Source organism: Stegostoma tigrinum, chromosome 3 (assembly GCF_030684315.1).
Source record: "Stegostoma tigrinum isolate sSteTig4 chromosome 3, sSteTig4.hap1, whole genome shotgun sequence".
Taxonomy (NCBI): Eukaryota; Metazoa; Chordata; class Chondrichthyes; order Orectolobiformes; family Stegostomatidae; genus Stegostoma; species Stegostoma tigrinum.
Window position 1 is genome coordinate 945,468 of NC_081356.1, and position 15,858 is coordinate 961,325.

Sequence of the window (15,858 nt, forward strand, 5' to 3'; positions counted from 1 at the left end):
CCCACATCCCTCTACACAACCCTCTGTCCACCAGTCCATGCCACCACATTAAAATTCACCCAATCTGCAGCCTCTGAACCTTGTACAGTGACAGTGCACAAACTCTTAGGGTTAATTGAAGTTTCACCCAGCTTCCTACAAGAATTGGCCCCAGGACAATCAGGCCTCACCAGCTGAAGTGCTGCATAGTTTTAGGCAATTCCAATTGCCCAGAGTGACAGAGAAAGAGAGAGAAATCACTAAATGTATAAAAAATAGTAATATTTGGAAATGAACATTCTGGTCATCCTGAAAGCTTCTTTTGATGGGTACAAGAAAAGTCTGAGCAGTATGTGTCAGTTGCAGATTTCACTTTTTTTTTCCTCCAGGTGCACATCTCATTAATTTTTATTTGGCATATCACTTTTTTTCTTCCAAAATCTACTTTTTTGTTATTATTTCTCACTAATTATTTTCCTGAACTAGATTCCTTGCTTCACTCAGCAAATTAAACCAGGCTTCAGGTAGTGACTGGCATGTGAACCAATCACACTGCCTGTATAGGCCTGGCTGCTGGGTAAATGGATGAAAACATGATTTAACTTTTCCCTTGGTTATATTTTGCTTCCTCCTGTTCACTCCCCAGAAGTTTCCATCTGAGTTCAGGCACTCATAGGTTTAGGAAGCTCAGTTATGAGCTGGACTCCTGCTGCTTTATGTTATAACATGTCAGTGAACTAGACTGTTGTATTAACATAAAGTCAGCATGATTAATGTTACAACTCTCTCCATCCCTTTCATTTTCTTTTCATGTCTGCATCAGCCATGCACAATTTCTCAGTTGACAAAGTGAACAATTGACCTGTATTTTGATATTTACTGATGCCTATCTGTATTTGGACATGGGATGGTGTGACCTGGAGTGACTTGCACTTTGATTTACGTTCTCACTGTAAGGAAGTACCTAGCCTCTGTTCGTGGTTTCTCTTTGATGATAAGTCCATGAATTTCCTTTGTATGTTATCTGAGGCAGAACTGAAAACACAAGGTCGAAGAATAGGCAACAGACTGCCTGTTAGAGGGAACTCGCCTACATTTATGCCACAGTTAATTCCATGGATCTATATTTAATTTCTTCAGCTACAATGTTGCATTTGTAACATTATCCATAACTGTGGACAGACGTCTAAGGAGGTAGTGGGGAGCATCTTTAAAGCCAACAAAACAGGCAAATTTCTCTCCCTAGCTACTATCAGTTCTAAAAAAGGATCACTGGACCGAAACATTAATTCCATTTTCTCTCCACAGATGCTGCCAGATGCATTGAGTTTCTCCCGCACTTTCTGGTCTTGTTTTAGGCAAGTCTGAGTTGAATTTGGGGTTAAAGTAAATCCCTGCTTCAATCACCGTCAACATATTTGCCTTATGGTTTTAATGACAACAGGACCAGAATGATCAATAAACTTAATTCCAGGAGACTGGTTTTCAGTTTAAATACTAGAATTAGGCTGCAGGCCTGATTAGTTCGCTGTTTCAAATTTAATTGAATGCTGGATCACCTAAGACTCTCGGAAACACATTATCCAAAAGGAAGGATGGGTACATCCAGGAGAAAATTCCTTTCTCGCTTGTGTGTTGGGTCTCAGTGACCTGCCCTGTTGAATCACTGGTTAGAAATTCCCCTCAATCCTTTGGGTTACCCATCAAGATCTCTTACCTCCATCCTGAATCACATTCCTCAATTCCCTTCCTCCAGTGATCTCTCAACCTAATCCCAACCACATCCCCGAAAATTGACAACTTCCTTTCTGCTAACCAGTTTGGGGGAAGTCACTGCTCAGCATAAAGTCAGGGGCCTCTCTTGTTCTGTTTACTGCCTTTCAGCATTTTGTGCCTGACTGAAAGCCAGAGCTCTTAAACTGACCTCCACAGAGGGAAATTAGCAGCAAGTCCCATAGATGTTATAAATCAGCACAGGAACTGCTGATTTCAGTATTAACTCTGCCACTACCACACTTTTACAAAGACAAACCCAATTCCTGATTAGTCATGAGGTCAAAACTCCCCTCGTAATATCAGGATCCAAATGTAGACCAACACCAACCCAGTCCCAGTCCCAGTACCAGAATCCTTCCTCAGACTCAGTCAGATCATCTCTCCAATATACAATCAGAGATAATGGGAACTGCAGATGCTGGAAATTCCAAGATAATAAAATGTGAGGCTGGATGAACACAGCAGGCCAAGCAGCATCTGATGCTGCTTGGCCTGCTGTGTTCATCCAGCCTCACATTTTATTATCTCCAATATACAATCCTGGATTTCTTCCAGTGGGACATTGGAAGAACATAAACTGTTATTTTCACTCCACCAGTACAAATTCCATCCCTGCTACTGATTTGCTTTTACTTGTGGCCAATGATTTGCCACCAGAAATGTGGGCTTTTTTTCCAGCAGGCTATTTGTACCTGGTCAGCCAAAACATACATTAGCTCTAATAACAAGACACAAAAACTGGACATGGGTAATATAGTACTGAAAAATACGAAAGGCATTTATTACATCTGCTGGTAAACATACATATTACAGTGATGGACATCTCAGTGTCAGGGATAACACCAAGCTGCTCAGCTATAACATAGAACATAGAACATTACAGCACAGTACAGGCCCTTCGGCCCTCGATGTGGTGCCAACCTGTCATACTGATCTCAAGCCCATCTAACCTACACTATTCCATGTACGTCCATATGCTTATCCAATGACGACTTAAATGTACCTAAAGTTGGCAAATCTACTACCGTTGCAGGCAAAGCGTTCGATTCCCTTACTACTCTCTGACTAAAGAAACTACCTCTGACATCTGCCCTATATCTTTCACCCCTCAATTTAAAGCTATGCCCCCTCATGCTCGCCGTCACCATCCTAGGAAAAAGGCTCTCCCTATCCACCCTATCTAACCCTCTGATTATTTTACATGTTTCAATTAAGTCACCTCTCAACCTTCTTCTCTCTAATGAAAACAGCCTCAAGTCCCTCAGCCTTTCCTCGTAAGACCTTCCCTCCATACGAGGCAACATCCTAGTAAATCTCCTCTGCACCCTTTCCAAAGCTTACACATCCTTCTGAAAATGCGGTGAGCGGAACTGTACGCAATATTCCAAGTGCGGCCGCACCAGAGTTTTGTACAGCTGCAGCATAACCTCTTGGTTCGGGAACTCGATCCCTCTATTAATAAAAGCTAAAACGCTGTACGCCCTCTTAACAGCCCTGTCAACCTGGGTGGCAACTTTCAAGGATCTGTGTACATGGACACCGAGATCTCTCTGCTCATCTACACTGCTAAGAATCTTACCATTAGCCCTATAAATGATAGCATGATTCCATCACTGCGACATTCTTCAATGGCCGTAGTTAAGATGGAGAGCAACTCCTTAATATCCTCAGATCACATGCAATGATGAAGTGATGATATCATGAGCATGCCTCAAAGCTATACTGCAAACTAGCAGTGAGACGTTACAGAGACGTTCAAACAACAAGAGTCCTTGCCATCTCAGCATCCTTTTGCACTCAAGCCAGGTTTCTAATTCTACGTACACTGTGAAGGCCTCCCACCTCCACCTCTATAACATCACCAGTCTCTAGCCCAGCCTCATCCCTCTTGCCAGTGAAATTCTTGCCCATGCTTTACCTCAACCAGATTTGATTACTCGAATGCTGTCCTAGCCAGAATCTCATCCTCCAACCTCTATAGCACATTAAAAACTTGGCTCTCTAATTCCCATCCTGTGCCAATTATTACTTGACTACCCTGAGCTACATTGACATCTTGATCCTCCAGCATCTTGCTATAAAATTCACCTTTTTAATGTCAAAATTCCTTCAGGAATTTTTTCCCCTTCCCATCTCTGAGTTTCTCTAGCTGTACAACTGAGTACTTTGCATTCAACTGTCTCTGATCCCTCCCAAATCCTCAAATCTTCTCTCTCCAGCGTTAGCAGATGGACCTGGACTTGTCTAAACCCTCACATTGGAGTTCCTGCCCTCCACATCCATCTTGCTTTGACCCTCCTTAAAAGGTCATCTCTTCAAGAACCTGTTTTAGGCCCTCCTTACAGCAACTGTTGAGTCTTGGCATTGATTTTACTTTTGCCTGTTACATTTCTGTGAAGCACATTTGGATGCTTTTCTATGTTTAAGATACTAAGAAAAGTTGGAGGTCATTTTTTAACAATGAAGAACTCCAGAAATTCTAATTTATTCCTCTCACAGAAACCATTCATCTGAAAACACTTACTTAACTCATGAGATATATCTCTGATCAGATAAAGATGTTGCTTTTTTTTATCATCACTAGAGATTCTATCGCTTTCCACCTTTCCTACAATGTAACAAGATAGAGTTGGTTTTATCTAAAACAAACATGAGTCACTGCTAACCTTTGAAACAGCCATGTATACTAGATACAACAAATAGACTTCATAATTTTGAGGTTGTTAGTTGTAAAATGCTTCCACATGTCAGCTTGCGGCACTAAGTACTAAAAGACATCAATGTATAAATACACAGAGGTTTCCACAAATATCAGTGTTCATGAATGAACAATTGTGTAATGCTTACACGAAGACTTTTGAAGCACATAGAAAAAAAAATGATGCCTGCATGTAAAACAAAGTGCTCCCAGAGGGTTTAAAGTGACAGCTTCACTTAAGTTCTGAAAGTGGTATTGCATATTGCATATCACTGATTTCTAGAGGATTGTTTCCTCTGCAGGGTAAGCATCAGTTCTGGAAGATTTTTTTCCTTAATTAGCACAACTGAATTTCCAAACTGTAATTTTAGTCTTTTAGTTTATTATCCAACAGACAAAGGAGCTTTGTAATACATTTCCTGGCAGTGTAAATGCTTCAAAAGACAATGTTTAAAAGTTCAATGTAGGAAATGACAATGGGGTGACCAAATTAATATTGAAGGATTGCTTTCTGGAATATTTCCGTTCAGTTCATGAGCTTCTGGTTGCCTGTAGTTTTAATTTCTTGTCCTATTTATCGACTAACCTTATTCTCCTCTAGCCTCTCATACTGATTTAGTTAAGCTCAATGGAAGATCAAGGATCAGCACATCATCTTTCCATATGGCCTGGCAACCCTTTACCTGGAAGCAGCAGAAAAAGAAAGAAGCCATGCGACTAGCAAACAAATATAAGAAACTGAAGTCATAAAATAAATTTGAAAACAGAGGACTGAAAGCAACAAACACTAGCGATTAAGCTAATATTTTGAGTCTAGATGACTCTTTAGAGCTGAAGCATCAAGGAGACTACATTTATGCTATAGTTTGGAGGGGGGGCTGTATGAGGAGAGCGGGTCTAAGGTGCTGGTGGAGAAATAATATTGATAGTTCAGATGAAGTGATCAGATTGTAAGGATGGCAGTACAATGGTGTGTCTCCTGCCATACCTGAAAGGACAGGCAATCCCACTGGGATGGGGGCAGGGGAGAAAGGTCATGTCCTTTGCAGTGACAGTAAAGCTATTCAACATCATGACCAGCCCAAAATTCATTAAGGTGAGAGTGTAAGTGCATGAAGCTGAGTCCTTTGCCAAGGACAGTACATTCAGCTTCTGTGAAAGGAAAGCTCAGGAGGTATGGTGAACACATGGCAAGACCTGGAGTTGGGAGGTGTGACCTCAGCGGACCAGAAAGTGATGGCATCGGAGGGCTGGATAGGGGTCAGTGCTAAAGGATGGTCCTCAACAGTTTTTCCGTTGCCTCCATTTTCACACTGACTTCTTCGGCAGGTCTAACCCCCATCCCCCACCTCATTCCACTGATCCCTTCACCCGCCTCCAGTATTCACTCTCCATTTGGCCATCCTCTGGCCTCTTTCCTACCCTCACTCTCTTCATTGATAGTAGAAGGTAGGGTAGAGGTTAGATAGACCTATGGTTTAGGATAACAGTTCTGCACAACATCGCGGGCCGAAGGGCCTGTACTATGCTGTACTGTTCTATGTTCTATGAAACTGCTGACATGACATCAGCCATCTCAGTTTCTCTGCTTCTCTCACCCACTCTAATCTATTGCCTTCTGAAATTGCTGTACTTTGTTGTCTTACATCCAAACTTAACTTTGTTATCAAACCAGCCAACAAAGGTGATGCTGTTGTAGCCTGTTGCACTGATCTTTACCTTGTGACGCTCACTGTCAATTCTTGGAAACTTCTTGCTACCTCCCCTTGGGCCACAGGCCCTACTCTACATTGGAGAAACTAAACGCAGACTGGGTGACCACTTTGCAGAACATCTCCGGTCCGTGCACAAGCAGGACCCCGAGCTTGCTGTAGCTGATCAATTTAACATAACATCCTGCTCACATGCCCATGTGTCTGTCCTCAGCATGCTGCAGTGTTCCTGTGAATCACAGCGCAAACTGGAACAACAACATTTCATCTTCAGACAAGGCCTTCAGATAATCTTACAGCCTTCTGGTCTAAACATTGAGTTCAACACTTTCAAATTGTGAACCAACTCCCATTTCTTCCTCTTTTTTCAGTTTGTAACATTTTGTTACCATGCCCTCTCTCCCCTTTCCCCATCCCAGTGGCACAGTCCGTTCTTTCAAGTCTGGCAGGACACACCCCATTGTTCTGCCATCCTCACATTCAAATCACTTCATCTGAACTATTAACATCTGTTCTCCACCACCACCCTATACCGACTACTCCCACGCAACAACGCCGCCGCTCCCAAAACTATAGCATAAACACTGTCCCCTTTTCAATGCACTTTAGCCCCGAAGAAGAGTCATCTAGACTCGAAATGTTAGCTTGCTCTCTCTCCATGGTTTCTGTCTGACCCACTCTGATCTCCAGCATTTGTTGTTTTCAGTTCAGATTCCAGCATCTGCAGTAATTTGCACTTACACGTTGTAAGCAGAAGCTTTGGAGAGTGAACACTCAGATTCAGACCAAAAGGAAATGATACAGAAACAAAAAGAGGAGGTACACGTCAATCTGTATGAGCACCGAAACAGATCTCATGGATGGGTCAGTTTTTCTATTTGGCAGAAAAATAGACAGACACCGTGTGAGCTGGCTGTAAAGGGGGTGTACAAGCTAAGAACTGTTTCAGTGTTTCCAAGCAAAGCCTTGGGATACTAAAAAATAGCTTTTAATTGCCAACAATCTTTCCTCTTACACCAACATATGAAAGGCGCATTTTTAAGGGGAAGGCAGTGGTGCCATGGTATAGTCACTGAGTGAATAATTCGCAGTCCCAGGCTAATGATTTGTAGACTTGGGTTCAAGGTACTGAATGGTGAAATCTGACTTCAACTAATACATACAGCATTAAGAGCTAGTCTGACAGTGATCATGAGACCATGAACAACTGTTAGAAAAATCTATCTGGTTCAATCAGGAAACAAAATCTGCTATCTCAGGGCTTGCCTGGGCCTACACATAACTCTAGACTCACAGCGATGTGGTTGATTCCTACATCCCCAAAGGAATAGTCAACAAATCACCCAGTTGTAACAAAGCAAATTGAAGAAAAGAAACCAAATGAGCTTGTGACATGGACTCAAAAACCGAAAATGAGAACAGCAAACTCAGCCCCATCAGCTCTGCAAAGATCTCCTTTCTGGGTGAATGTTATAGTAGTGGAACAGCAGTCCCATAGACTAGTCAACCAGCTGTGGCAGGGGTAAGGCAGGATATTATCACTGGGCTGTTATTATAGAGATGTAGCTAATGTTGTGGGAACTTGGATTAGAATCCCATCATGGCAAATGGTGGAAATTGAATTAAATAAAAATCTGAGATTAAGCATCTAATGATATCATGAATCCATTACCAATTGTCATGAAAAACCCATCTGGTTTTACTAAGGTCATTTAGGGAAGGAAACTGCCATCCTTACCTAGTCAAGTCTACATGTGATTCCACTCTTAACTGTTATCTGGGATGGACAATAAATGCTGGCCTAGCCAGTGATGCCATCATCCCATGAATGAAATTTAAACACAAAATTACCTGAAGGATACTCCACCAGATACCACCATCAGCATCTCTGGACATCCTGATCAATGTTTTCCCTAAGCTGTGTTTCCACACAGGCATACCCAACTTCCTGCAGGTTTTTGCGCAGCCACTGACTTCCAGATTCGGGAGTCAGTGTGACACACAGACCTCAGCAATTTACAAACTGAAAAAAATTTGGGGAGTATTAGTTCTGCCCCTCTGGTATTAGAGATCCAACAGAGGCAGCAACACAGTGGTACACGGTCAGTCAGTCAGGGAGTGATCCTGGGAATTCTCAATAAAAACCATAAGAACTGCAGATGCTGTGAATCAGGAACAAAAACTGAAGTTGCTGGAAAAGCTCAGCAGGTCTGGCAGCATCTGTGAAGGGAAAGAAAAATCAGCTCACATTTCAGGTATGGTGACCCTTTCAGCACAACCATGATATTTTCTTCACAGATGCTGCCAGACCTACTGAGCTTTTCCAGCAATGTCTGTTTTTGCCCCAGGACATTCAGCTAGACTTGGGTCAAGGAATTGTCTGATGATTAGCGGCTACCAGACCCCCTCAGCTGTTGAATCAGAAATCCATGTTGAACACCACTTGGAAGAGGCACTGAAGGTGGATTGCTGGCTGAGCCACGTGCAAATTTGCACAGGGAGGCGAGGATCAGGGAAGTAAACATGTGGCTAAAAGAGTGGTGTGGGAAAGAGGGTTTCCTTTTCATGGGGCATTGGCATCAGTTCTGGTACAGGAGGGATCAATAACGCTGAGATGAACTCCACCTGAACAGTGCCAGGTCCAGTGTTCTGGCGAAAAGGATAAATAGGGTGGTTAATAGGACTTTAAACTAGTAAGTAGTGGGGAAGGGAGAAGTGAGCATAGAGGGAGAATAACAATTAATGTAAGGCAAAGCAGCAGATTAGCAGGTGATGAGGAAGCTTCAACTCCATTGAAAATTAGGAAAAAAAGTTAAAGGGAAGGAGAAGTCAAGAGCTGTTAGTAATGGAGGTAATAGGACCCAAAAAGAAGGTGCAAAAATTGAGATAAGGGCACTTTATATGAATGCTTGGAGCATTCGAAACAAGGCGGATGAGTTGATGGCACAAATTATGGCAAATGGGTATGATTTAGTGGCTGTTACAGAGACATGGTTCTCGGATGGTCATGACTGGGAGTTAAATATCCAGGGGTATAAAACTGTTTGGAAGGACAGAAAGGAAGGTAAGGGAGGTGGTGTTGCTCTGATTATTAAGGATGATATCAGGGCGGTAGTGAGAGATGGTATAGGTTCTACTGAATAAAGGTTGAATCCATTTGGGTGGAAATTAGGAATAGCAGGAAGAAGAAGTCACTGATAAGTGTGGTCTATAGGCCTCCAAATAATGACATTGTGGTGGGGCAGGCAATAAACATAGAGATATATAATGCATGTAAAAATGGTACAGCAATTATCATGGGGGATTTTAATCTACATATCGATTGGTCAAACCAGGTCGGTCACGTCAGCCTTGAGGAAGGGTTCATAGAATGCATCTGCGATAATTTCCTTGAACTATATGTAATGGAAACTACGAGGGAGCAAGCTATCCTAGATCTAGACCTGTGTAATAAGACAGGAATAATTAATGATCTCACAGTTAGGGATCCTCTCGGAAGGAGCGATCACAGTATGATCAAATTTAAAATACAGATGGAGCGTGAGAAGGTTAAATCCAGTACCTATGTCCAGTGCTTAAACAAAGGTTACGATGAAGGAATGAGGGAGGAGTTAGCTAAGGTAGAATGGGAGCAAAAACTTTATGGTGGGTCAATTGAGGAACAGTGGAGGACTTTCAAAACGATTTTTCACAGTGTTCAGCAGAAGTACGTTCCAGTGATAAGGAAGCGCTGTAGGAAAAGAGAGAGCTAGTCATGGATGTTGAAGGAAATTAAGGAAAGTATCAGATTGAAAAAAAAACATACAAAAAAGCAAAGAGTAGTGGGAAACGAGTAGACTGGGAAATCTTTAAAGGCCGACAGAAAGCGACAAAAAAAGTTATGAAGAAAAATAAGATAGATTATGAGAGTAAACTAGGTCAGAATACAAAAACAGGCAGCAAAAGTTTCTATAAATATGTAAATCGTAAAAGAGTGGTGAAGGTAAACATTGGTCCTTTAGAGGATGAGAAGGCCAATTTCATAACTGGGAATGTGGAAATAGCCGAGACATTAAACAGCTGTTTCATGTCGGTCTTCATGTTAGAAGACACAAATAACGTACCAAAAGCTAATGGCGAGAAGGTTATAGCAGGTAAGGACCTAGAAACTATCATTATCACTAAGGAGGCAGTGCTGGGCAAGCGAATGAGGCTAAAGGTAGACAAGTTTCCTGGCCCTGATGAAATGCATCCCAGGGTACGAAAGGAGGAGTTGGGAGAAATAGCAAATGGACTAGTAATTATTTAGCAAAACTTACTGGACTCTGGGGTGGTTCCCACAGATTGGAAAACAGCCAATGTGAGTCCACTGTTTAAAAAAGGAAGTAGACAAAAAGCAGGAAACTATAGGCGAGTGAGCTTAACTTCGACAGTGGGGAAAATGCTTGAATCTATCATTAAGCAAGAAATAGCAAGACATGTGGACACAAATTGTTCCACTGGAAACACACAACATGGGTTCATGAAGAGTAGGTCATGTTTAACTAATTTGGTGGAATTCTTTGAGGACATTACTTGCATGGTGGACAATGGGCAACCTGTGGATGTAGTGTATCTGGATTTCCAGAGGCATTTGACAAGGTGCCACACCAAAGGCTGCTACATAGGATAAAGTTGCACGGTATTCCAGGTAATGTATTGGCATGGATAGAGGATTGGTTGACCAGCACAAAGCAAAGAGTAGGGGTAAATGGGTGATAATGGGAACTGCAGATGCTGGAGAATCCAAGATAACAAAGTGTGGAGCTGGATGAACACAGCGGGCCAAGCAGCATCTCAGGAGCACAAAAGCTGATGTTTCGGTCCGAAATGTCAGCTTTTGTGCTCCTGAGATGTTGCTTGGCCTGCTGTGTTCATCCAGCATTGCAGGAGGCCCAGGATGGATTTGTTGTCGAAGGAATGGGAGGGGGAGTTGAAATGGTTCGCGACTGGGAGGTGCAGTTGTTCAGCAGGCCTGACAGCATCCGTGGAAAGAAATCAGAGTTAAAGTTTCGGGTCCGGCGACCCTTCTTCCGAATGGAAGATTGTGTTTGCTCTCTGATGCTGACAGATCTGTTTTGTTTTCCGAGCAAAGTATTTTTTTAAAAGGTCTTTGGTAATTATCATGCTTATCTGAAACAGAAACCCAAGAAACATCAATGTCAAGGGTAACTTTACTACTTGTCGCGATCACTTAATAAGAGTTACTGAAATTGAAAAAAGGAGCTCCTGAAGACCCAAAAATATACCTCTGAAAATCTCTGTGAACCAGTGAAAAAATGTTTTTGACCCATGATGGATGGATCTTGTGTACGAGAACATATGTTGTTATTTTCATCTTAATGCTGATTTCATGATATAATGACCATTATGTAACCAAGCAAATCACAGATACACACAATTCCAAGTAAACTCCTACATGATTCATACACTGGCACCCCTGTGTATCAAAACACTTTCTATTGCCAATTGTTTAGAATCCCTGATAAATTTATCTAACATTTTTAATGGTGCATTTTCACTCTTTCAAGGTCTTTTCAAAGCATGTCTACCTCAGGCAACACCCTCTAAAAATTGTTTTCGTGTTCCTTTATAGATCCATCACAACAAATTGCGTTGGAATATCTGGTGCTTGGTGATCTTTTACAGTGAGAGATTTGTTGAGCAGTGCTAATTATTTTATTTAATTGCACTGTGTAAGGGAACACAAAGGCACAATTTTACAGAGAGTCCATATGCTGTGTCTAAGTATGGGAGAACTGTGTGCTTATAATGGATGTGAGATCTCATAAGGTCATAAGTTATAGGAGCAGAGTTAGGTCATTCGGCCCATCGAGTCTGGTCCGTCATTTGATCCTGATTGATATGTTTCCTAACCCCATTCTTCTGCCTTCTCCCTGTAACCTTTGGTCTCTTACTAATCAAGAACCTATCTATCTCTGACTTAAATACAATTACTGACTTGTCCTCCACAGCTTTCTGCAGTAATGAGTTCCACAGACTCACCACTTTCCTGCTACCAGTAGAAACATCTTCTCAGCATCCACTCTGTCTAGACTTTGCAGTATTCTGTAAGTTTCAATCAGATCTTCTCTCATTGAGTAAGACACAGAGTCCTCAACCACTCTTCACAGGACAAGCCCTTCAATCCGAGGATATTTCTTGTAAACTTCCTCTGGACCCTCTCGAAAGTTAACACATCCTTCCTTAGAAATGGGACCCAAAACTGCTCACAATATTCCAAATGCAGCCTGATCAGAGCCTTATACAACCTCAGCAGTACATCCCAGTTCTTACATTGTAACCACCTCAAAATGGATGTTAACGTTACATTTTTTCTTTCCAACTGCCAACTAAACTGAAATCTTAAGAGAGCATCCTGCACTAGGGCTCACAAGCCATTTGTGCTTCAGATTTCTAAAACCTCTCCCCAGTTAGAAAATGCACTATGCATCTATTCTTTGTACTAAATTCCATAACTATTCGCTTTTCCACACATATTCTGTCTGTCACTTCTTTGACACTCTCCTGGCCTGTCCAAGCCCTAATGGCCTCTTTCCTCCCAAATGCCTTCGACCTTCATCCCTCCCTTCCCTGGTGACTTATGCCAGCCCTCGGAGATTTCTATGCTCTTTTCATTCTGGCTTCTTGTGCATTCTCTAGTTAATTGTTCTTCCATAATTGTCATGTTGAATATGATTCTCTAGCTCAAGGATTGGTGCAGTGATTGCTCCGAGCACTGTCATGGCCAAATGCAACTACTACATATAGTTTTGATGGGGATAAAATCAATTTGTTTTTGCTTCTTGTTGGCTTTCTCACGACCAACTGCAGACCACTGACATAGCTATGTCCTGCAAGTGGAGGCTTGGGAACTGCTTTGTGGAACACCTACACTCGGTTCACGACAAACAACTGCACCTCCCAGTCGCGAACCATTTCAGCTCCCCTCCCACTCCTTGGACAACATGTCCATCCTGGGCCTCCTGCAGTGCCATGGCGATGCCACCTGAAGGTTGCAGAAACAGCATCTCACATTTCACTTGGGAACCCTGCAGCCCAATGGTATCAATGTGGACTTCACAAGCTTCAAAATCTCCCCTCCCCCAACTGCATCCCAAAACCTGCCTCCCTAACCTGTCCATCCTTTCTCCCACCTATCCACTCCTCCCACATCAACCCCAACCCCCACCTCCTACTGACCAAAACTTTAACTCTGATTTCTTTCCACGGATGCTGTCAGGCCTGCTGAGTAATCCAAACAAATTCTGTTTTTTGTTATTGATTTTCAGCTTATGCAATTCATTGTTTTTTTTTAAAGTCATGTTTTAACTTAGCCCACAACTAAAACATGAGGAGATTTGTCTCTGATATAAAACTGACAAACGGAGTGATGAATTCCTTTTCTTGAATGCATTGTGTGTTTAGAAGCCAGCAATCAGTGAGCATTGTGACATTTAGGACACAGAAACGTGAGTTCTAATGCTGGTTATTACAATCAGCTCTGCCTACCAATGAGGATAGGACTTGTTACATGGTCTTCAACAGGTAACTCCAAACAGTTCAAGGGTGACTAAAGACCAGTTCAAGACACACAGCTTATTGAAAAAAGACAACAGAGTAAGGTGGGGACAAGCTCCATGAAGAAAAGTTAAGCTTTATCACTGGAAGATGGCTTTGAAGTCAGCAGCTGTGTACAATCAGACGCAAGATGAAGTTCCAGAAGTCTGTAGATATCACCAAGTATAAGTGTTAAGGTTTTGGAAAAATCTTGAGCTCCAAGGGATCGGAAAGAGTCACGTGCCATTAACAGTTTATTGTCACTATGAGGAATGGGGAGGGAAACCCACAAGCAGTAATTGGCTTTTTGCAATTAAGCAAGGTCAGAGGTCGGGACAAGTTCAGACACAGCATTACCTTCTTGAAGGTCATTATTTGTAAAAAGCTGGAAATGAGTGAATGCTGGAGTGCATTTTCCAGAAGCCAGGGGAGCATAGAGCCAGGAAAGGAAGAAGCATTTATCAGAATGTGAACATGTAGCAAGACACTCATGACAGAACGGCATGAGGGAGTTACAAGGCTGGATCATTGAAAATAAGGAATCAATCAGATTTTGTGGGTGAATTTGCCTGTCACTCCCATGTATTTTGAGCACTGGTGTTTAGAGATGGGAGAATTCCAGCAACCTACTGGCGCTGAAACAATAGGCCAAATGGCATCCTTCAGTAATATAACACTTATGAGATTCTGTGGCATGTTACTCCTAGATTGTGGAATCACCCCTGATACTGTAAGTGCAGTGTTAATAGGTTTTTTTCTCATTGTATTAGTTACCACATGTTAGTTACCAAACAGCATAACTTTATCTCACAAATCAGACCCAGTATAAAATGAGACTAACATTTTACCTCATAGAGCTGACCTTTTTGTGTGCCAAGATCCATCAAGATCTGAGTCAGTCAAACAAACAACTTCAGGATTTGGCTCATGTCAAGGTAATGACCCGGCAAAGACCCTCTTGCCATTTCAACACAAAGCACATGTTGCTTAAAAATTGAAAGTTACAAAACATAAATGGACATCAGAAAGAACAAATAACTAAAATCATAAAATATTTAACCAGCTAATGCTAGGTTTGTAGTATAAAATGGCTGCAGTTTCTATTTTTGCTGTGGAAATATTGTTGGCTATATTGCTCGAACTAGATTCTTTTAAAATTGTCATCTGGATTTCATTACATTGTTAGTGTTAACTTCTCTTGTAGTTGCAGCTCCTTTACAAACTATTTGTACCTCCTAGAGGGTCACATTGAATACAAAATCTCTTTTCATTTTCTACTGCCCAATTTTCTAACAGCTTGGTCCAAAAAAGCAACAAATAAGGGTTCATACATAATGTCATTTCTCAAAAGAAACAGGAAAGTCTAATTGCATCTGACCAGTGAACAATATGAAAACAATTTGTCACTATTCCCCAGATTATCTTCACAATTCCTCAGATATTTCGATAGTTCATAACCAAATGCAAAATGTGTACAATATCCAGAATTAGGTCGATAATTAGTGTGCATCATTGTGTCAGTAGTCAGTGGCATTTACATCACCCAAGTGGCTGGGAGTACCATCTCCCACAGGAAATTTCAAAGTTTTTGCCTTGACAAACAATTCATTCACCAAAACCCACTATCGATGTCCTAGTCATCTCAGACCCAAACATAACTGAGCCAACAGATCAGAAAGTGGTTATTCTGCACCAAACAGAAGGCAAGTCTGGAATGCAAGCCACATAAAGTCAGTGATGCAGTGGTAGGGTTAGAGCCAGAGGTTTTGGTTCAAGTCTCACCTGCAGCAGAGAAGCGTCATAACATTCCTGAACAAGTTGATTATACAATATCTACACTCTAGGTCAAGAGGTTCCTGTGGCACAATAATAGCATCCCCAGCCATGAGCCAGGAGGCCTGAGTTCAAGTCCCACCTGCTTCGGAGGTGCATTATAATAACTCTGAATAGGTTGGCATAAAAATAACTACATTCCAGATTGACATCGTCCATCATCACACTCACCAATTAAATATCTTCTCCTTCCAATGGTACCTTATTACATCTGTAAATTGTACTGTTGACGGGATACACTGCAGCAACTCACCATATCTTCAACACCACTGTTAGGTGAGT

General features: G+C 41.8%; 1 protein-coding gene across 1 annotated transcript in view; it reads right to left on the bottom strand.

The window, feature by feature from the left end:
- LOC125450680 (A disintegrin and metalloproteinase with thrombospondin motifs 19-like) overlaps positions 1–15,858 on the bottom strand; it is a 456,336-nt gene that overhangs the window by 373,544 nt on the left and 66,934 nt on the right. The gene's annotated exons all lie outside the window — the stretch shown is intronic.